The sequence below is a fragment of the Amblyomma americanum genome, chromosome 1, assembly GCF_052857255.1.
Source record: "Amblyomma americanum isolate KBUSLIRL-KWMA chromosome 1, ASM5285725v1, whole genome shotgun sequence".
NCBI lineage: Eukaryota > Metazoa > Arthropoda > Arachnida > Ixodida > Ixodidae > Amblyomma > Amblyomma americanum.
In genome coordinates, this window is record NC_135497.1 from 189,733,799 (window position 1) to 189,756,879 (window position 23,081).

Genomic DNA, 23,081 nt, shown 5'->3' on the forward strand with positions numbered 1-23,081 from the left:
AGGCTGCGACATGGAGCGGTATAGAGATCACGGTCGGAGACGCAAGTTCTGCCGCAGGAAACAAACATACGAAATTGAACGAATAAAACGTATTTATTATTCTGGTTTGTAAAGAAGAGGTCATCATCATCATCGTATGCAGTGCCCTGTGCGGTGCGCGTCGCCAAGCCAATCCAAGTCTGCGGTCGTTCGCGTCCAACGCAAGGCGGACCAACGTTTGCGTCGTCACTCGTGTCGGTGTGTGTGGTTGTTACAGTTATTAGATTGTGTGTTTTGCAGCCACATGTGACACTTCCACTATGGGTTCGTCAGCTGCGGCGAGCTATGCGTACGTGAAATACTTCGACCGACGGCGCAAAAGCTATCGTACACGTCTCTATGTCGTCCTTGTTTCCTTTGCGCTACACCTATCCATGATGCCTCACCGACTGGCGTTAGCGACCTGGCAAAAAAAAGGACGTCTACTGGCGCGGCGGAAAAGATGAGAAGGCATTCTATTCCGCCCAAGTAATGGAGCTTGGAGGTGAGTTTTGCAGTTACTTTGCTACTTGATCAGATTTCAGAAGTGCCAAACGTGTGATGCGTGTACAGTCAAGCCTAACGCTTTTAGCAAAGCTTGGTGGCGTTTTACATAAAGTCGATGCACATGCTTTTTTACTGTTGCGAGCACTTGCAGAACGCTTACGATACCACTTCCTCTGTGCTTGCGATCCGAGCACACAGCAGCCCAGCGCATGCTTCTCAAAGAAGGGAAAAACTGCGTGGTCGCGTTGTAGCAGGTCTCGACGTAAGCGTCACTCTGAGCGAAATAATATATCGTGATTTTTTTCATGAATTCAAGTAATTGTATGAGGCAGGGGGAAATCGGCTGTGTTCAGATCTGCTAATTTTTCGCATCATATGATTTTTGGAAAGCAATGAACGCGACACACTAACTGATCCGTTTCCTTAGCTTGCCCTGTGTTTGCTGTCGCTTTCATTATTTTATCTCTCATTTCTTGTGTTCCAGTAACAAAAGCGGAGCTTATCCAGAGGGTGTCCAAGAGAAAAATCACTGCAATGGACCTTGAAAAGTCTGAGCCAGCAACAACAGTTGCACAGATACATGTATGTACTGGGCGAAGTTTTACTGCGGATGCCTCTGCTACTGCCACTCGCACGCTTACCAGTCGCAATATGTACATTACATAGCAGCATACTTCAGAGCCAGGCAGGCGTCTCTGTTTGTGTGTGTCTAAAATATTTATGGTTGCGGGAAGCAGCCAGGCTCCCGTCAGCAACAGAGAGCTTTGTAGCAGATCTTTGAATTGTAGTATAGAGATATTGCTTAAATGCTACCATTGTAAAAGATTGCGTAGGACACTAGAGAACCGCATGTGGAATGGAAGCATCGTTCTGTTTTTTGTTCTCTCATATATTTTGTGCTTCATGTCAGGTCACAGTTTCATTTTTCGTATTGCCTCCTCGCATTGTTGTCTAAAATATTTATTGTTTGGGGGAGCAGCCAGGCTGCCTGCAACAACAGAGAGCTTTGTATCGAGCCCACCGATACGGCGTTGCGGGACAGCGCACTTCTCTCATTGCAGCACGTTGTCTTAGCTTCGGCTTGCAACTCGGTGGCCTGTTTTCTCAGTGCCATGATACTGGTTAAATATATGTATTGCTGGAAATTTATAAGCCCTGCTATTCTTCGGTTATGCGGCATACCAAAGCGAATCGGGCCACGTGAGACACGGATAGGGCCTCTGATAATTATTATTCACGAGGGGTGATAATTATTATTCACGTGTCTATCGAAAACACCGGTGCTGTGCTGTGGGCTACAACTGCGGTGGGCTCTCTCCGGTCGGGGCGGCTCTTGTCAAGACACGATTAATTACTGGAAGGCACCGTTCCCCTCTTCCCGTCATCTGTTCATCGTCGGTCGCTTCTTGCAGGGAACCAGTCAAAGGGGGAAGGTCATTTGAATCGAGCCGAGCGTGGGAAGAACAGGCTCCTTCCCAGCTAGTCATCCTTTCATTTTGTGCAGTCGTCGGCCTCCTGATGACGCTGTCGAAATTGCCGCTGCTGTTGCTGCGCCACCGTGGTCGTCCCTGTCGATGGGATCTGCACCTTAATCCTCTTCGGCTGGTGTGCATTCCGTTCATAATAGGCCCAACGCGGACGCCACCAAAAGCTCCCCATTTCACTTTCAAACAAAAGGGGTGCTGTCTACTCTTGTAAACGGAAGGGCAGCCACACAGAACAAGCAGGGATGGAGGACTAAAGCTAGTGGTCCAAGCGGAAGGGAGAAAAACCTCTGAGAGGGAATGGAAGGAGAGGAGCATGGAAAAGTAGCTAGTTTGCCATATATGTAACTCCAATATAATGTCTTTTATTAAAGATTGTTTGCGGTTGTGTGTTCCGGGGACGGTGCCTCACAACAACCTTGGTAGAGGACATTTTCAGCCAGAGGGTGGTCGGGGCACTTTAAGTAGTGGCTGCCGGCTGGCGTGCATGTGTGCTCTGCCAAATTTGTTGTTCAAAATTTTTATTCTCTACGGAGGTCATTTTCATTTCACAGCTGAAGATGAAGCATAACCTTGCGTGTGCCGATTCGGTTGTTGCCATAAAGCTTGGTGCTCGGGTCTTCTGCCACAAGTGCTTAAAATACCTGAGAAATACCGTATGCATACTTCACCATGCATTTGACTCATCAAAAAGAAAAATTTCCCAGTGTGGATCATCATGCCTGCACACACAGTGCGGGGCCGACATGCAAGGCCAGATTGTAATGCCTTTCATTCTAGTGCTAGCTCTGCAGTAAAAGCGATAGCATACAGACACGACGTGCAGCTAAATTTGTACAGTGCACGCACTTCAGAAAAATGTTCAACCAGCTGATATGCACGCTTGTCAAAATAATGCGTGCATTACTTGCTGGCAGCAATATTAACAGCTGGAGGGCGGCAGACTACAGTTGAGTGGAACATATCCTGATTGTTTTCTGCTTACAGCCCACAGGAATTAGTTCACAAACAGAAATTGCAACTACCACAGCAGAGTCAGTATAGGCAGGGTCGATCATTGGCGCCCAAGTAATTAGTGTGTGGTTAACAAATATGCAATAATCTGAGACTACAGCATGTTGTTTGAGCAGTGCATCCGCAGTTTTTCCCTCCTCTTCATCATCAGCCTCACTACACCTACAGGGCAAAAGCCTCACCCATGTCTTTCCAATTAACACCGTCCAATTAGCCCTCCTATGTGGTGTCAAATGCAAGTCTTTAGAGTGCGACTGCCCGTCACATATGCTTTTGAGGATATCTCGAAGCTTACATGCAGACTTCACGACAGCACACAACGCACTGAAGGACATAAACGCAAGTTGTTGCCACTGATGTATGCATCTGAGTGCAAGAGTCCGCGGCTGCCCTGAATAACTAACGTCCTTTCTTTCGCTCCCAAGGATCAGATTTCTACTGTACGCATGCGAGCAATGAGACGCAACAGCAAGCAAAGCAGCAGAGGGCACTCGCCTTCCGTGATCCATGGACGGCCTTGGCGCCATGATTGCCAGCAGGCTGGTTCTGGCGGCGACTAGTTCATGTGAGCATGATGCACCTTCCTGTCAGGAGTGAATTTTCTGGCAGCGAACAGGCTCTCCGAGCACGGCAATTTGAAAAAGCCCAATGATAATTTAAAGATTTAAAGATGTATAGACACCTTATTTTGGTGGCATGTTTTCTTCCCTACAATGATTCAGAAGACACTGCTATGAATGAATCATCATGTGGTGTTTGCCTGGGACCTATAAATAATTTATAATCGAATTTTTCTGCCATGCTGTCTCGGTTTCAACAGCCGAGTGAAGACTGTGACATCAGAGAGGTTATATGTAACGTGAAGCATGGAAAAAATGCGATATAATTGCTGCTTGATCGTTTTAATTCACTACAGTGTTGAAGCCAGCCTTCCTCAATAGTCGGAATGACAAATGTAGCAGCACCGATTATATTGCAGTTTTTCATGCCTCGCATGACCTATAAGCTCACTTTGACGTCATAGTCCCCATTCAGCTCTTTAAACTGAAACGGCACGAGAAAGAAATTCGATTATAAATTATTTAGTAGTCATGGGAGAATCTTCATCATCAGCCTGATTACACCCAATGCAGGGTGAAGGCCTCTCCCATGTCTCTCCAATTAACCTTGTCTTGCCAGCTGCGCCCACCTTTTCATACGCCCACCTAACCTTCTTCCGCCCCCTGCTATGTTTTCTTTCTCTTGGAATCCCTTAGGGACCAACAGCTATCTTACCTTCGCATTACATTCCCCGCTCAAGCCAATTTCTTCCTCTTGATTTTGGCTAGGATGTCATTAACCCGCGTATGTTCCCTCAACCACTCTTCCTGCTTCCAGTCTCTTAAAGGAGTATAGACACCTAATTTTGGTGGCATGTTTTCTTTTCTTCAATGATGCAGAAGACGCTACTAGGCATGAATCACCATGTGATGTTTGCCTACGACCGCTAAATAATTTATAATTGTTTTTTTCTGGCATGCTGTTTCAGTTTTGGAACAGCCGAACGATGGCTCTGACGTCAAAGAGGGCTTTTCCTTCACGTGAGCCATGGAAAAATGTCCATAGAATCGCTGCTTCATTGTTCTAATTTACTGCAGTGTTGAAATCAGCCTTCCTCAATTGCTGGAATGACAACAAATGTGCAAGCAGTGATTATATTGCTGTTTTTTCATGTCTCGTGACGTGTAAGCACACATTGACGTCACTGTCCTTGTTCAAGTGTTGAAGCCGAAACTGGACGAAAAATAAATGCTATTATAAATTATTAAGCGGTCGTAAGAGATTACTAGCTGCTACTCTATGTATAATAATGCCTTATGCATCATTACAAGCAAGAAAGCACGCACCCAAACGGTAGGTGTTATACTGCTTTAACGTTACGCCTATCATTTTTCTTTCCATGGCTCACTGCATTGTCCTCAGCTTAAGCTGAACCCTTTTTGTTAGCCTCCACGTTTCTGCCCCATAGGTGGGTACTGGTAAGATGCAGCTGTTGTACACATTTCTCTTGAGGGATATTGGTAAACTGCCATTCATGACCTGAGAGACCCTGCCATATGCGTTCCATCGCAATCTTATCCTTCTAGTTATTCCCTCATGATCCGGATCAGTTGTCACTATTGATACCTGCCTTAAATAAACGTATTCCTTTACCTTTTCCCTTACCTCGCTACCAATTGTGAACTGCTGTTCTCTTGCTAGACTTGAGAATAGGAGAATACCACAAGGTAATCCATGTATAATAATGCCTGATGCCTCATTAGAAAGCAAAAACACACACCCAAAAGATGGGTGTTTATACTCCTTTAAAGCTAGTTGGTGCATTACAGAATGTGAGTCACCAGTGTTACCAGTAAAACCCTTTAACATCATATTTTGATCTGTTGATTGAAATCAAGTTTTTTTGTGTTCTAGTTAATGGTATTTCATTATTTCTTTGCTCCTTATTTGGAAAAATTATTTCTCGGGACTCTGACCAGGCTCAAGAAGTGTAATGTGATAGTAAACAGAATATGTTTGAAAATCCTCTGAAGTTGCCGTTTAATTTACCTTGTACATTAGTCTTTTGTAGCAAATATGAACACTTTTCATACTTTGCAGTCTTCCACTAGCATGGATCCTGCTGCACCACAGAACCCGGATATCTTGCTGAGGTCAGCAGCCAGGTATGAAGGTGTCGCATATTTAGAATGTAAGACAAGTGGGCTTTGATGCCCCATCGGCCAGTGCTGATAAAGGAGCAAAACACAGATGGAAGACGAGGCTGACAAAGTTCAGTTTGGTGCTCAGAAACGCTTGGCTACCGGGGTGCGCCGTGCTAACAAAGATTGTGGCTGTCCACACTTCTTGTTTGATTTGCGTCTTTACACTTGTGGAGGGGCTGGGTGCGCAGTGCTAACAAGAAGTGTCGACGGCCACAATCTTTGCTAGTACAGCGCACCTTGGTAGCCAAGCGTTTTCTGTGTGCCAAACAGAACTTTGTCAGCCTCGTCTTCCGCCTGTGTTTTGCTTCTTCTTCAGCACGGGGCGCTGGGGCATCAAAGCCCAATTGTTGATCTTACAAGAATGATTTTGTAAGCTTGAAATGCTTTTAGCTCTCATCCTTGATAAATGCAGGCAAACAATCTAGAAACCGGAAACATGGGGATGAGCATCACTGCACACCTCTCGGAAATGGGAAATTTTCTGTCCGAATGATATGAAGCAGAAAAAAAATTGCCTGCAGAGCAGCCCTAGGCACAATTTTAACCTGTGGCAGCTCGGAGCAGTATTGCTTAGCGATGGCTTTGTGGTCGAAATGCAGTTTTTGTTTGTGTTCTAGTTGTTGACATTTCATTATTTTGCAGAATTATTTCTTGCAACTGAGACAAGGTTCAAGAAGTGTAATGTGATAGTAAACTCAAAGTGCTTTAAAATCTCCTGGAGATGCCAATTAAAGGAACACTGAGGAGAAATTGAAGTTGGCTTGTATCGATAGAATATATAAGCTCCTGATCACAAAAACGCAACTCTTACTGAAAAACAAAGCTCTTGTAAAGTAGAAAATAGCAAGAACCAAAATACAGGTATCGCCGCCACAGGGCAATCTCGCAAGTACAAGCGTGATAACGTCATTGGACAAGAGACGCCACGTTGTAGGAATTTTCCTTCCTACATGAAGCTGCGAATCTGAGGCTGACAAAAGAAGGTTGCGTGGTTCAATATTGAAGTAAGTTTTGTCTTAAAACCGAGAGTGCACTTTTATCACACAAGGAAGACAGACAAAAGACAACCTGAATGTTGGAAGCAAAAAAAGCCGATGCTTGGCGGCTCCACAGGCGGCCAGGAAAGTTTCGACTTGTTATGGCGCTTCGCGTCTATGAGCTTTGTGTGCCTCATGGTTTTGTTTTTAACGCGTCTCGATTTACAAGTGCCGAACAGCAGAGGAACTCCGTGCCGCTTCAAGTGCTAGTTAACCTTTGAAGGAGCCTGTTAAGGCTGGTCAGATGATTGCCGCGGTCGATGAAAAACCATGATGGCACGATGGTCGGTGATCATACAAGGCAGTTAGCAGTATAAAGAGCACTTGTGTCGTCGTACGCTCGCTTGGCAAAACATTCCCGGCTGTGCCAGTCAACTTCAAACTACTTAATGGAAATCATTTATTAGGGACGGGAGACAAGGTACAAGGCAGTTAAAAAAAAATTGATGGCCTAGCTGTGTTAGGCCAGGATATACGTAGCGAAAGCGCGGAGACTTCTGCAGCGGAAGATTGCACTCACTAGATGCGCCTTTATTCATGGTTAAATCTTGAACCGTCGTGGTGGAGTGGTAGAGTCCGCCTCAAACTACAATGGCCCTGGTTCGATTCCGAGCCTTGGCACAGGTTTTTTTTTTTATTCAGTGAGTGGGTGGGGGGTTTCAGTGGCGCGCATAGATGCCGCCACCGAATACGTTGGTTAGCGGATAAGCGCAGGCTCTGTTAAAGGGGCAGTTAGGAGAACTCTATCAAATTATTTTTGTTAGCAAAATCTGATAGTTCGGCATTTCAAGGCATTGTTGCCGCCTGTCCGGGAGTGAAAGATGCATTTATTTCAAAGAAATTTGGATTCAAAGTTGAAAAAGTTTTTCTCGCCACTCCGATTCAAACTCGGGAACTTTATGACATCACGGCGCACTCTTATGACGCTACAGGACGCAGTGACGTGAAACGTAACGTACGCGCAGACGTGATTTCTCGCGGCTAGCAGTGTGGTCTAGCAGCCGAAATGAAAGCTACTGCCGCCGCACGTTGAAGGCATCTATCGGGGGTCGCTACTGTCGCTTCGTTTACGTTTGCACCGGCGTCTTGTCGGCGTTATGATCGATCCCGTTCCCGAACCTGACGACGAAGTTCTCGCAAAAACTCCGGCCTGCATTTCAGCGACCTCAGCCCCACAGAGCGTGCGATGCTTTTGAGGGAGCACGGTTAGGTTAGGTGCCGGCGGGTTGTTTCCCCCTTCCGCCATGAGCAGCCGTTGCAAATCATATCATAACCCCAGTGCGGGGAGTCACAAGGGGCCAGGACAAGGTCGGTGAGTCGCGCCCATTGGAGGCTGGCCGGGGCTTAGGGGCGAACGGATTGCCATTCCTTGAACGGCGCGGTTGCACAGTGCAGCAGGCGGCATCAAGGTCTCCCACGGTTGCAAGGGCCAGGTTATTTATTTTATTTTTGCCAAAAAAACGGATGGATACTCAAGGGCGCTTGCGTTTAAAGTTGGCGGCTTGAATGTAAAGCCCACGCTTCATCGGCTTCCGCGCCTTTCCGGCGGTACGGGGTCTACTGGATCGGGCTCTCTCGCCCACTTGCATGTACCTTCAGATGTGTACTGTGAATGGATTAAATTAGCCGAGAGCTCGAAAACAACAGCTGCGTCCAACTGCCGAAGCTATTGAATGACGTCACAACACGTACCTCGCCGCAGAGCTGAATCGGTCTGGCCGGGCCGGCGGTGGCTGGCGCACCCTCCGCAAAATAGAGACATGCTTAAAGTCTCCGCCAGTGCGGTCAGAGTGCGCCGAAACTGCCGAACGCGTTGGCGGTCAAGCACAGTTGGAGCATAGAGGGTCTCGGTTTGGCCGATGTGACGTCGCCATGCAGCGCGCGCTCGCATTACTCCGGAGTGTAAACGCACCTTAACAGAGCCTGCGCTTAACAGCTAACCAACGTATTCAGTGGCGGCACTTATGGTAGCCACTGAAACCCCCCGCCCACTCACTGAAAAAAAAAAAAACCTGTGCCGAGGCTCAGAATCGAACAAGGGCCTTTGTAGTTTTAGGCGGAGACTCTACCACTCCGCCACGACGGCTCAAGATTTAACCATGAATAAAGTTGGTCTAGTGATTGCACTCTTCCGATGCAGAAGTCTCCGCGCTTTCGCTACGTATATCCTGGCCTAACACAGCTAGGCCATCAATTAACTGCCTTGTACCTTGTCTCCCGTCCCTAATAAATGATTTCTGTTAAGTAGTTTGAAGTTGACTGGCACAGCCAAGAATGTTTCGCCGGGCGAGCATGTGAAGACACAAGTGCTCTTTATACTGCGAACTGCCTTGTACGATCACCGACCATCGTGCCATGATAGTTTTTCATCGACCGTGGCGATCATTTGACCAGCCTTAACAGGCTCCTTCAAAGGTTAACTAGCACTTGAAGCGGCACATGGAGTTCCTCTGCTGTTCGGCACTTGTAAATAGAGGTGCGTCAAAAACAAAACCTCGGGGCACGCAAAGCTCATAGACGCGAAGCGCCATAACAAATCGAAACTCTCGTGGCTGCCTGTGGCGCCCCCAAGCATTGGTTTTCTTTGCTTCCAACATTGAGGTTGTCTTTTGTCTGTGTTCCTGGTGTGATAAAAGTGCGCTATCGGTTTTAAAACAAAACTTACTTCAATATTGAACCGCGCAACCTTCTTTTGTCAGCCTCAGAGATTTAGCAGCTTCCATGTAAAAAGGAACATTCCTCCAAGGTGGCGTCTCTTGTCCTATGACGTCATCACGCTTGTACTTGCGAGATTGCCCTGTGGCGGCGATACCTGTGTTTTGGTCCTTGCTATTTTCTACCTTACAAGAGCTTTGTTTTCTGTAAGAGTTGCGTTTTTGTGATCAGGAGCTTGTATTCTATCGATACAAGGCAACCTCAATTTCTCCTCAGTGTCCCTTTAATGCGCGTTTATAGCCTGGCGTAACGCATGCGCGTGCACTGCACACCGTCACGTCGGCCAAAGCGAGACCCTCTATACTCCAACTGCGCTTGACCGGTGACGCGTTCGGCAGCTTAGGCGCACTCTGACCACATTGGCGGAGACTTAGAGCATGTCTCTATTTCGCGCCGAGTGCGCCAGCTGTGCCAGCCAGACCAGACTGATACGGTTCCGCGGCGAGGTGCGCGTTGTGACATCATTCAATAGCTTCGGTCGTTAAGCGGTGCTGTTCTTTTCGAACTCTCGGCTAATTTAATCCATTCACAGTACACATCTGAAGGTACATGCAAGTGGGCGAGAGAACCCGATCCAGTGGACCCTGTACCTCCGGAAATGCGGAGAAGCCGTTGAAGCGTCGGCCTTACTTTCAAGCCGCCTACTTTAAATGCGAGCGCCCTTGAGTACCCATCCGTTTTTGTGGCAAAAAAATAAATAAATAACCTCGCCCTTGCAACCGTGGGAGACCTGGACGCAGTCTTCTGCACCGTGCAACCGCGCCGTTCAGGGAATCACAATCTGTTGACCCCAAAGCCCCGGCCAGCCTCCGATGGGCGCGACACACTGACCTTGTCCTGGCCCCTCGCGACTCCCCGCACTGGGGTTATGATATTTAATTTGCAACGGCTGCTCATGGCGGAATGGGGAACGACCCGCCAGCGCCTAACTAACCGTGCTCCCTCAAAGGTATCGCACGTTCTGTGGGGCAGAGGTCGCTGAAATGCAGGCCGGAGTTGTGCGAGAACTTTGTCATCGGGCTCGGGAACGGGATCCATCGTAACGCTGGCAAACATAAACGAAGCAATGCTGGTGCAAACATAAACGAAGCAATGGTAGCGACCCCCGATAGATGCCTTCAACGTGTGGCGGCGGTAGCTTTCATTTTGGCTGCTGCTAGACCGCACCGCTAGCCGCGAGAAATCACGGAGCAAACATAAACGAAGCAATGGTAGCGACCCCCGATAGATGCCTTCAACGTGTGGCGGCGGTAGCTTTCATTTTGGCTGCTGCTAGACCGCACCGCTAGCCGCGAGAAATCACGGAGTCTGCGTTTACGTCATGTTTCTTGTCACTGCGTCCTGTAACGTCATAAGAGAGCGGCGTGATGTCATAAGAGTTCCCGAGTTTGAATGGGAGTGGCGGGAAAAACTTTTTCAACTTCGAATGCAAATTTCTTTGAAATAAATGCATCTTTCGCTCTCGGACAAGCGGCAACAAAGCCATGAAATGCTGAACTATCAGATTTTGCTTACAAAAGAAATTTGATTGAGTTCTCCTCACTGTCCCTTTAATGTACCATGTACAGTCTAGGTCAAATTGTTAAAGCTACAGCATTAAGCTGCAGTGAAATCAATGTTCCTAGAATAATTCATGTAGCGGATCATTCAAAACTGTAGTCAAGCAGGAAGCTTCTGTATCGCAAGAAGAAACCTGCTAGCACTTCAAGGTCACTTGGTCTTTAATATTGCTGTAATGGCTCTGTTATGCGGCTGAAGCGAAAAGCCTTTGGCCTTAAGACTTCACCGACACTGTACATTACTCTTGTTGCAAATGCGAACACTTTGCACACTTTCCAGGCTTCCACTAGCATGGGTCCTGCTGCACCATGGAATCCAGGTGTTTTTGCTGAGGTCAATGGCCAGGTACGATGGCTTCTCATATTTAGAACTAGTTTGTAAGCTTGAAATGTTCTTAGCTCTCGTTCTTGGTAACTGCATGCAAACAATCTAGAAACTGTGGAAACGTATAGGGCTGAGGATCAGTGCACACCTCTCGGACACGTGGAATTTTCCATCCAAATGGCGTGGAGCGGAAAAAAATTGCCTGCGCAGGAGCCCCAGGCACAATTTGAACCTGTGACAGCTCAGGGCAGCTTTGCATTATTGAACTCTTAGATCACTAAGCCATGACCACAACCTTTCACCTTTCATGTTCTAATTAGCACAGCCTCTTGTGCTAAGATTTAATTGCTGTGTTTTAAATATTCATAATCTTTCATCTGTTCGTTCTGTGTTTCCGAATATTTGGCAGCATTACTGTTGCCAGGGTGCAGTGGAGCCTGAAGTAAAGATAAAAAGGCTCATCTATGTTGTCAAAGGCAGCTTATATGATTGCACATAAACGTGACCTGGTGGCCCATCGTGCTGCTCACTCCAAAGAAGAGAGCGATGTGTCATGTTTTATCATTAGTAGCGTTTGCAAGGAAAACTGCCAGTTTCGTAATGTTACATATAGGAGTCCTGAGCAATAGGATTTTAGCAGTTTTAATGTGGCAAATATTAACTCTCTCCCCAATCTGTTATAGGGCTTTATACAAAGCATATGTGCAGCTGTTTTATTGCAGATCCACCTCGGGAGCGGAAATTGTCAGTGCAGAGCGGTGGCGCTGTCTTCTTTCCCAAGGTCGAGACTTCCTGTTTTGCAAGGACGCCACAAAACTTTTGTGGGGTTCCCCACAAAAGTGACGCTCCTTCCTGGTGATGCTCCTTCCCCGAAGAGCCTTAGGGGAAAGAGCATTCAGGGAAGGAGCATCACCGGCTCAGTATGCCGGCAATCGCTTAAGGCTGGTGGCATGCAGAAGCCTCGGATGAGCTCAGAAAAACTAGCAGCTGTGGGCAGTAAGCCTCTTTTATTTAGGTACATTTCCTGACTGACAAAGGCATTTGTTTATTTAAGTGTGCATGACTTAAATACCTTTATTTTACAGCACCTGCATGTCTTCAATTTTGTCATGATTAATACTCTTTCAGATGCATTTGATGCATACATCAAAGCTGCACAAGCTGCCGAGGATGAGAAAATGCGCAGAGCAGTTGAATTGCTACCTGGCGGACATACTGAGGGACATCAAGTAATCATCGCCTGCACCTGCCCCTGTAGTCAATGGCTGTAGTCAGATAAAAATGATAAAATAAAGGCAGCAAGAAAAATTATTTCATTGACTGCAGCCTGGTATTTACTGCTGGGATGCAGCATTTGCTGCACTGAAGGGTTGCAAGTTCATTCAGGTAGCCTACATATTCAGAGGTATTAACTGTACACCAGAGTACGTGTTGCAAGGCCATTGTATCCCCATGTCGAGGCCCTCGTATCTGTACGAAGGTTACGTGGCCCTCGTATATACGAGGGACCGGAGTGACACGTATCCAATAGCGTATATATGAGGCACGTATCACCCGTATATATGTGTTTCGCCATACGTGGAGAGAACGCGTATGCCATACGAGCACGTATTCATACGACCATATATGTGGACACATATCCAATAATTGCGTATATATGAGACACATTTAAAACATATATACGAGATTTTTCAATAGGGAAGTGTGGGAAGTTCTGCTTAAGGCCAGGCATTTTCATCAAGCTAAGTCACTCAAGCACCTTGTCCTGTCTTCCTTGTCATTTACTGTGTCGTCTGTTTGGGTGCAAAAAAAGGTCTGTGAGAATTGACCAACTAGCCTCACAACGCATATTGTTCACATGTACAGAACAAGCTGGCATACAATCTGTTGAATTCTAAAGCTTTCGCAAATGTTCCCTTTAATTCAAAACGAAGTGGGTGCCTAGTATTGCCTGAAAGTCTACCGATGACATCCTCATTAATATGAACACGATGCGGGAATCAGCCAACTCGATTACAGGTAGAGTAATTGCGAGATCCAATTTGGAAGGTCTAGATGGTGACTGTTCCTCTGTTAGTCTGGGGAAGAGTACCTCGTATAAATAACGCACAAATAACGATCGCACGACGGCCATGAGACCTGCGCTCTAAAATAAAGAAAGAGGGAAAAGGAGAGGAAGAATGGAAGACAAGACAAAACACAGACATGCCACCACGAAGCGAACAAGACTATAGGCCAACAGAACACCAATGTCGTCAAGAGGAGTTAAGGGTAATGGGAGAGGGCAAATGCGTTTTACAACAGCGGTGTCTTGAGGACAGGGGAAATACTATAGATAGTGCATGTGTATTGTAAGGAATACTATAGACATAGATTCAGGACTGTCTTGTTTCGTGCGCAACCCATCTGCGTGGGTCCTCTTTTGTTAGTGCCCAACGAGTTAGCGCCAAGACGAGCCTTGGAAAGCTGGAGGAAGGACTTTTGTCAAGGGAGTTAAAACCTGTAGCAAAGAATGCTGAGAAAAAAGTTGTTAATACGACGACGTCGCCAACGATGGCACATGTGCAATGCGGTGAATGCAAAGCTTCCTTAAGGTATCATTGCAGCCAGATAGGGGAACCTCACCTCTGAGCTGGCACAACTGCAAGTCATCAACTTTTGAACGTACAAACATAAACTCTTTTTTGTAGTATATATGTGAAGAATTCCAGGAAGCGTTAAAGAAAGCCTGACCGTTAATTGCTTATGTGGACTTATGCGTCAAGGATATGCGAATGTTTGATTTTGATCATGGAGGAGGGTTCGTTAATTAAGTCCGCAGACGAACTGATTAAAATGGCACCACTTATGGAAATCTTCCTGTCAGTGATCTGCTTCCGCATGCAACAACTGTGTCTCGAAAGCCGTTGATGTAGCGTGTTGCAAGCTGCCATGAAACCATTCCCTTTGGCCCTGGCCGGGCAGGCCTACAAAGGCCTTCTGTAGGGCCAGGCCCGGGTGAGGCATGGAGTCACACTGGGCCAAGGCCAGGTCAAGGCCTCAAAAAATAGGCCCGTGCAGAGCTGTAGTATGGTTTCCCTCGGATATATTTCCGTGTCACCAGTGTATACACACTCTACATTTGTAGTTCCTTCTTATTTGCCACCCATCCACCTAAATTCATCCGTCCACCTACCTACCCACTCATCCGTCCACCCACCCACCCACTCGACCATCCGCCCGTTCGTCCATCCATCCATCCATCCATCCATCCACTCACCGACCTACCCCCCCCCCCCCAATCTATGCTACCCTAAATGTTAGGAACGGCTAAACCACGGTTATAAACAAAGGTCGACTGATAGCATTTTGCAAATGACCCGGGCCAAATTTGTAGGTCGTCATCATGTCGGGCATGCTCAATGATGGTTGAACATCAATTTTGGTACAAATCAGGCAAGGTCCAATTTCGGAGGTGGGCCCGGCTAAATTCTTGGAAATGACATGGGCCAAATTTGGAGTTCGCCATCGTGCCTCGGTAAATTATGGTTGAACACCACTTTTCGTCAAAATCAGCCAAGGTCAAATATGGGGGTGGCCCGGGTCGAAATTTTGGAAATGACCCGGAACAAATTTGGAGCTGGCCATCGTGTCAGGCACTTCAATTACTGTTGGACATCGATTTTGGCCCAAATCGGCCGAGGTTTACGAAAATTTCAGAGGTGGGTCGGGCCAAATTTTGGAAATTACTCGGAGCAAATTTCGAGGTCGCCATCGTGTCGGGCATGGTCAATTATGCTCAGATATCGATTTTGGTTAAAAATTTGTCGAGGTCAAATTTCGGGGCTAGGACAGGCTAAATTTTTGGAAATGACCTGGGCCAAATTTGGAGGTCGCCATCGGCACGGTTGATCATGGTTGGACATCGCCAAGGTCCACGTCGGCCAAAGTCAGTCAGTTGCTATGCTTTGCTTCCCAGGTGGTTGAAATTATACCGGAGCCCTCTACTATGGTACCTTTCCTCTTTCACTTCCACCTTCCTCCCTTCCCTGACGGCGTGGTTCACCGAGAAATGAGAATTACTGCGCCATTTGCTTTCCTCAAAAAACAATTTCCAATCTTCTGTGCACTTCAAGGTTAAACCAAGGTCAAATCAGGCGAGGAATGGTAAGCGACATGAACAGAGCTACCGCTCTAAAACATCCCGAGACTCCACAGGCTCCAAGATCCGTCCCAGCCAAGTGCTTGGCCCAATGGGAACATCTGTCACTACTCCCCGCTATGAGGCAGTGCCGACAGACACAGGCAACACGGACTACCATGCCAAGAAGATTCGATATGCGGGGTGCCCACTCCTGCAGGCTGATCGCTCTGCTGCAAGCTGCCTAGCGACTTCTCGGATTTCATCCACTGCACTCCCTGCAGCCCTCATTTCCCATAAGTCGAGATGTCAGTTCTGGACTTCTTCAATCATTACCCAAGCCGTGGTGCAAACTTTCGCTGTTGCCAACACGACCCCGACATAAAGGCGATGTCACTGAACAGTACAAAAATCCAGAACGCAAAAGAATACAATTACACCTTGTGGCCATGGTTGAGCTGTTCACTTCAAAACAGTTTACCGCGCCTTTCCGTTTTTTTTGTCTTTTCCTCCTCCTGCCTTTCACTCCCTTATGTTGTCCTACCACAATTTTCTTCAATGTACACCTGGATATATCCACCAAGCTTGCCTTTTTCCATAGATTGGATTATTTCACTCTTTGCTAATCAATAGGAGTTCATTTGTGGCCAATCGCAGTAGATACAATACCAGCCTGCACTGTACAGGCAGACACTTGTTGCAAACTGCCAAGGTTGCTGTTTAGAGCGCGGGCTAAAGTGCCCCACGGCAAGACCAGATGTCGCGCACCGCGCTCTAGTTTCGAAACCGAAACCCAGTGTTGTGCACCAGATGGCCAGTCAAAGACGTGTAGGAGAGAAAACCCAGGGGACGTTTGTGCATCTTCCTCTTCAGAAGACATTGGCTTGGCATCACGCTTGGCATGAACGCGCACCATGTCTACCATAGACGACGAAGTTTCACGCGCATCGAACGTATTTGTGCCATATACCTGGGGTGAAGAAGAAGAAGAAGAAGATCGAACGTATTGGCAGCGCTGGCAGGCAGTTCAGATTGTTCTGTCAGTGAATGGCACCGCTGAAGCACTGTGTTGTGAACGTTCTGATGTAACGTCTTCCTCAAGAAAGTGTCAGAGGCAGCATCTTGCTTGTGTGTGAATCACAGCAACTACTCAAGCCATGGGGGACCTTGCGCAAGAACTTCGCAACGTCAAGTACTTGGTCCGCGCCTTGCTTGATTTCAACAGCGGCCCTACAAGGTATGCTACCTTAATGAAGGACTATTGTACTTTGGAAGGCCACCCGATGCCCTACATTAGGTTTGGTTATCCAGACTGCCTGAGCTTTCTTGAAAACCTCACCGACACGGTGCACGTGCAGCGCACTGGGGGCGATGTCCTCATCAGCGCGAAGCTCGACGAAAGCGTTCACCACGTAGAGAGGTTCGTCCAAGCTCGGAGGGTTCGCCACCCTGCCCCGCGTCCTATCGAATGTCCACCACGTGAAAGGCCCAGCGCTCCGCAGCTGCCGGAAGCAGTTCAAGAGAAAGTACTGCAGCTTATGGGCGAAGGGCATGTGGACGAGCAAGTGCTGCGCGAAGCGTACTATCGGCGCTTCGGTGTGCGGCTCGATGTTCAGCTGTACGGCTTCGCCTCAATGGAAGACTGCCTGGCGCGGGTCCGGCTGGGGGCAGACTATGAGACCGGCCTACCGCAAGCTATCGTCGCCGTGCTGGCGCAGTACCCGGACGGCATTCTAATGTCACGCTTCATCGAGGCGCGCGCACGCGAGCTGGGCCGCCCGCCGACGTTGAGAACCATACAGCTGCTGCGCCGCTGGGCCGGACTGTTCCGCTTGCTCAAGACCGACCCTTCGCGCGATCTCATCCTCCAGCCGGACATCTATTCAGCCGCCGCGTTACTGCGTCCGGAACCCCTGCCCGCCCGGTCTGCCAGGCGTGTGACCGACGTGCGTGGAAGCGCCGCCGTGCTGACCGTGGCTCTGCTGGAATGGGAGAGCGAGTGGCCGCTGTCCCTGCTGAGGGCGGCCATGAATCATTTCTACGGGTCGGCGGCCTTTGTACCACCGTTCGACGCGGAACCCGGTCGCCCCTGTGCTGCGTTGTGCGGCGACACTTGGCACCGCGCTCGTGTGGTCATCGTGACAGCCGGCAGGGTGCTGGTAGAGCTGGCAGACGTGGGCGAGCGCAGGTTAGTCGCGCCGCAACTGCTGCGGACTCTGGCGCCGCGTTTCAGCACGCTGCCCGCACTCTGCATCGTGGCGACCCTCACGTTGCCGCCGGGAAGGAGAGCATGGTGCGAGACGGCCGGCGAACGCCTGCTCCAGTTGACCAGAGGTTGCAAGCTCACGTGCCTCTACGATGGGACTAGCGTTGAGCTGCTAGACGAGCAGGGATTGCTGCTGACGAGACAGCTGGCCTTGGAAGGCCTATGCAAACTGGCCTGGATACCGGTGACAATTTCAGACAAAGTAAGCTTCAATGTTGTGTGGCTGCAAGAGCAGCGATACATCTTTTCGTACGACTTGTCACGTCTGATGGGCTGGGAGGGTGACAGTGCACTGGAAGAACTCCAGCGCCGTGGAATCGGTTTCCAGTGCGTGTACCTGTGTCGCGACTCCGAGCAATGGTGTGCCCTGATGCCGCTCCTTAGTGGCAGAGCCGATACAGAGTTCTTCCTCTTCCCAGCCGACAATATTGCAGATGCCGTGAACCTGCTCTGCTATCCACACAATCAAGTTGGCGCCGATGTCAAGCGTGAACTTGCAAAGCTTCAAGACATCTGATCAGAAATGAGACGTGGTGGTATTATTTCTGAAGGCATTCAGTTCACCACTTTGTAAATAAAAAAGGACATTTAAATTATTGCATGGTGCCTTGCTTCTCAGTCCCAATTTCTTTTTATTGCCTACCGTCTTCTTCTTAGTCTCTTTCCGAAATCCTTCCATTGCACACAGGGCACCCTGTAGGGTGCTTTCAATGAAACCCCCGAGCATGGCTCCTTGACACTGGTAGAGTGCGCTGTCGTGAGAATATCAGACAAGTTTCATAGTATGTAGTGCTTAGAGTGCGAAACTCTACATTTCTTGCAGTGCGCTGTTGCATCTGTAGCACTGCCATCGTTCCCATCATAGAGCCAGCGTTGCGACGTCACCACGCCACTGCTCGAGCAACAGCGGGCTTATGACAGGCAACGGGTGAGCAGACGTGGCTATGGTAGACAGCACTCCTGGAGCCACAAGTGTAGCAAAATGGAGGCCAGAATTCAAGTTCAGTGAAATGGAAAATACCAATTACTGTGCCTTTAATTTACGAGTTTTTACTGCACGCATGGGAATGATTTTTGAAAGGCGAAAATCTTACCAGCCCTATTGCGAGCAATGCCGGCGGCATCTTTAGTGTAAAGCACAGAGCCTCTACGGTCTACGGAGATCGCACAAAGAACCGAGCTGACGGTTTAGCATTGCTAGGCACGGCATATTGTGAGCAAGCACGCTTTCAAGGCGTGAGCCTTTCGTGGCTCATGAGTGGCGTGGACGGAAGATGTAGACGGAAGTTGTCCGCAAAAGTGTCTGCCCGAACTGTCAATCACAGTTGCATGGTAATTAAAATAAAACGTAAAAGTTGACTAAGCAACATATATGTAATGATAATAACTAGTAAAATTGGTAGCTACTGATAGTGACAGTGCTAGAAATAGTGTTAGTGACTGTAGTGATAATGATAGCTGCCAATAGTGATGGTAGTGACAGTGATAATCTTAGCTACTGAGAGTGGTAGTTAGTGCTAGAGATAGTGAGTCATGATGACAGTGATGATCGCGATAATAATAGTTGGTATAGCGATGATGACAGCGATCGTAATCGTGATAGCGATGATGACGATAGTGATGATGATAGCGATAGTGATAGCGACGATGATAGTGGTGATTGCGGCACTGACCATGATAGCGAAAAAAGGTGCGTTCGAGTCCTGCGAAGGTTGTGGGTTCGACTTTCGTGAAGGTCGTGGCTTCACGTCCCGCAAAGATCGTAGGCTTGAGTTCCGTAAAGGCCGTGGCGCTTGCCCCATCCCTCATAACTCAACGGGATTGGATGAGGTGTCCCTTAGAAGGATAAGTGCTGGGGTGGCCCTTACCCCGTCGGTGACGTGCCGATGGGGCTCTCAGGAAGATGCAGTGCCCAGCACACGTCCCAAATGTTCCGCGCCGGCCGCCACGCAAAAATGTGGTTTTAAGATGACCTAGCCTCACCGTCATTCCACTACTGTTCCTTTACGCTCGGAAGATAAGAACCAAATAAGAACGTAGTGATTTATGCGCGTACTCCTTTGCCGCGGCAGGGTGAGACCTGCATGCCTGTTCGGTTTCTCTGAAATTACAGGTTTCCCCAATCAATGCTCACATTTCATGAGTTCAGTTTGCTTATTTCTTTGATATATTAGCAGACATTACATGAGAACAACGCGAAAAACTGAGAACGGAAGGGGGAAAGACGCGACCCTATGCATTGAAATACACAGCAAACATCGGACTTTTGGGACGTGACGTCCAACTTACGTGGTTTCATAAGCGGCTGCTTCCGAAAGCGGGAATGTGGCATCCGGTCACCTGGTTTAGATCAGCGATGAAACCCCAAAAAGGTAAGCATAAAAGCGCCAAAATTTCACAATTTATTCGATGCTGATCTCACCTAGCCCCGGGAAAATATTTCTTCCTTATTTTTCTCCCGACTGCGTCAAAGCTATGCAATTTTTATCACGCTGTCATTAATGAGTTTTGCAAAGTAGTTTTTTTTTTCAATACAGAGCCTGAAATCGCTGCCTCACACTTATTTCTTTCTCTGTCAAGTGCCTTATACTCCATCTCAGTACTTCTTTTCAACACCACCAAAGGCGCGATGAGTGCACAGACGACATTCTGGGTTTTGTTGGCAAAAGTGGTTTCCGTTCTAAAAACGTTATGGGGGCACTACAGCTAAAGTTATCGTTGCATCTCCGCTTCCACGAGTGACAAACAACGTAACGTCACTCAAGATGCTTGCGTTTAGCGCAAGCAAGCCTATATATGCTTTTCTAAAACCGTCTCATGTTCCTAAAGTGTCTGGTATGTAGGCAGCGTCTATTTATACTCTATTTATGCCATGATGCATAAGATGCTGCTCGCGATAAGCTAAAGTAGGTCGTGTAGTCTATGCTCTTCAAGAAACCTTAGCAAGCTCCGGCACTTAGCGCTGTTCCTTAAGTCCAACTTCCAGCAATCGTCTTCTTGAGTCCTGCGTTCCTGGGCCAGTCCACAAAAATTGAGAATGTTAGAAATATCGTAACGTCCGAAAAAAATAGCTGCATTTAGCGTACGCAAGCGTGCATAAGGTTTTGGTATGTAGACAGCATCGATTCACCTCCTGCCACATATGTGTACGCCGTGAGCAGACGATGAGCGGCGATGCGGTGGCCGGGAAGTGTGAACGAGACAGCATTTCGGCGGCCGCGGATTCCGCTTCCTCTCGCCGCCGAATGTCCAAGTGTGAACGCGCCATTCGAAGGAGTTGTACGCCGTTCAGGAAGTGGAGTCTTCCCCCCTCGCGGAGGAAGGAGAAAGGGAAGGCCCGGGACGGTCGTGGAGGAGACTGGGAGACGGGGTTAGTAGAGACCTTTAGTATAGCGTACGCAAACATACGCAAAGGCATAGCGAACGCTATAAAATAGCGTCCTTCGTAGTGCGCATGCGCCAAACTCCATTTCACATCGACGTTTAACGTACGTGCGCGTTACGTACGCTGTTTTTCGAATTTAGCGTGCGTGCTCTTGCGTACGCTAGGGAAAATAGCGCTGTGAAGATGACGGCGCGCACGTCATCCTCTTCGGAGAGAATTCGTCAATGTCATTCGGTTTTTAGGCATAATCATGCATTGCCTTTAATGATACACGTGATATTCGCGTCTCCTCTCGCCGACAGCAGAAAGAATGACAGATAAACTTGCCCTATTTTTGATTCTGCGTGACGATTCCGCTGTTCTTAACCCTAACAAGACACCGCCGTCTGTGGATTGGCTTGGTTTTGATTTTTACGACAAGGTAGTCATAGCCTTGCCAAACGCAATCGTTTCGGCGGTAGGCCGAAGGGTCCGAAAGACCTCAACATGACGTTTTTAAAACCTTGCTGGGTTCAGTTACCTAAAAGAAATTAGGCCCTGACTCGACTGAACTGGTGATGAACTGGCTATCTACGCGCTACGACTTGGATAACCTTGGCTAAGTGCGAAAAATTTTTCACCAAATATTTTCACATTTTAACACCAGATGGCGCCACTGCGGTCAGCGCTATCATTGCGTTCGGTTTGGCATACGATAAACTGAACGTGCTCATGCGATTTCCAGTGTAACCACCCGCTAAATGCTTGCGTATAACGTACGTAAGCGCTCATACGCTATACTAAAATTATCTAGTAGTGTGTGCTGTTGACTTGCCGTGGTCAGTGATGTAGCCTCTTCTCCTCCATGGAATAAACGGTGGTTGCAGAAAAAGAATGTGCGTGGCGGTGAGTGAATAATACCGTCGACCGTTACAAGCACTGTGTGGCTGCAAAGGGGCCGAGATGTGCGCATAACTCGCTAAAATGCACAGCTTTCTTCTGCACAGTGACCACATATCTTCCAGGCCATGTCTTCTAGCAGTCCTTCCTGAGCTCACATTGAAGTTGCACAAGCCAGAATGCAGCGTTGAAAACAAGTGTGGGAAGTTCTGCTTAAGGCCAGGCATTTTCATCAAGCTAAGTCACTCAAGCACCTTGTCCTGTCTTCCTTGTCATTTACTGTGTCGTCTGTTTGGGTGCAAAAAAAGGTCTGTGAGAATTGACCAACTAGCCTCACAACGCATATTGTTCACATGTACAGAACAAGCTGGCATACAATCTGTTGAATTCTAAAGCTTTCGCAAATGTTCCCTTTAATTCAAAACGAAGTGGGTGCCTAGTATTGCCTGAAAGTCTACCGATGACATCCTCATTAATATGAACACGATGCGGGAATCAGCCAACTCGATTACAGGTAGAGTAATTGCGAGATCCAATTTGGAAGGTCTAGATGGTGACTGTTCCTCTGTTAGTCTGGGGAAGAGTACCTCGTATAAATAACGCACAAATAACGATCGCACGACGGCCATGAGACCTGCGCTCTAAAATAAAGAAAGAGGGAAAAGGAGAGGAAGAATGGAAGACAAGACAAAACACAGACATGCCACCACGAAGCGAACAAGACTATAGGCCAACAGAACACCAATGTCGTCAAGAGGAGTTAAGGGTAATGGGAGAGGGCAAATGCGTTTTACAACAGCGGTGTCTTGAGGACAGGGGAAATACTATAGATAGTGCATGTGTATTGTAAGGAATACTATAGACATAGATTCAGGACTGTCTTGTTTCGTGCGCAACCCATCTGCGTGGGTCCTCTTTTGTTAGTGCCCAACGAGTTAGCGCCAAGACGAGCCTTGGAAAGCTGGAGGAAGGACTTTTGTCAAGGGAGTTAAAACCTGTAGCAAAGAATGCTGAGAAAAAAGTTGTTA

The 23,081-nt window shown here is 47.9% G+C and overlaps 1 long non-coding RNA gene across 1 annotated transcript; it reads left to right on the forward strand.

The window, feature by feature from the left end:
* The first annotated feature begins 217 nt into the window (after positions 1 to 217).
* LOC144114396 (uncharacterized) lies at positions 218 to 12,714 on the forward strand. Its single transcript, XR_013311026.1, has 6 exons — positions 218 to 523; positions 1,010 to 1,107; positions 3,449 to 3,588; positions 5,664 to 5,728; positions 11,359 to 11,424; positions 12,532 to 12,714. It is a non-coding gene; the product is annotated as an uncharacterized LOC144114396 (long non-coding RNA).
* Positions 12,715 to 23,081: the final 10,367 nt, after the last annotated feature.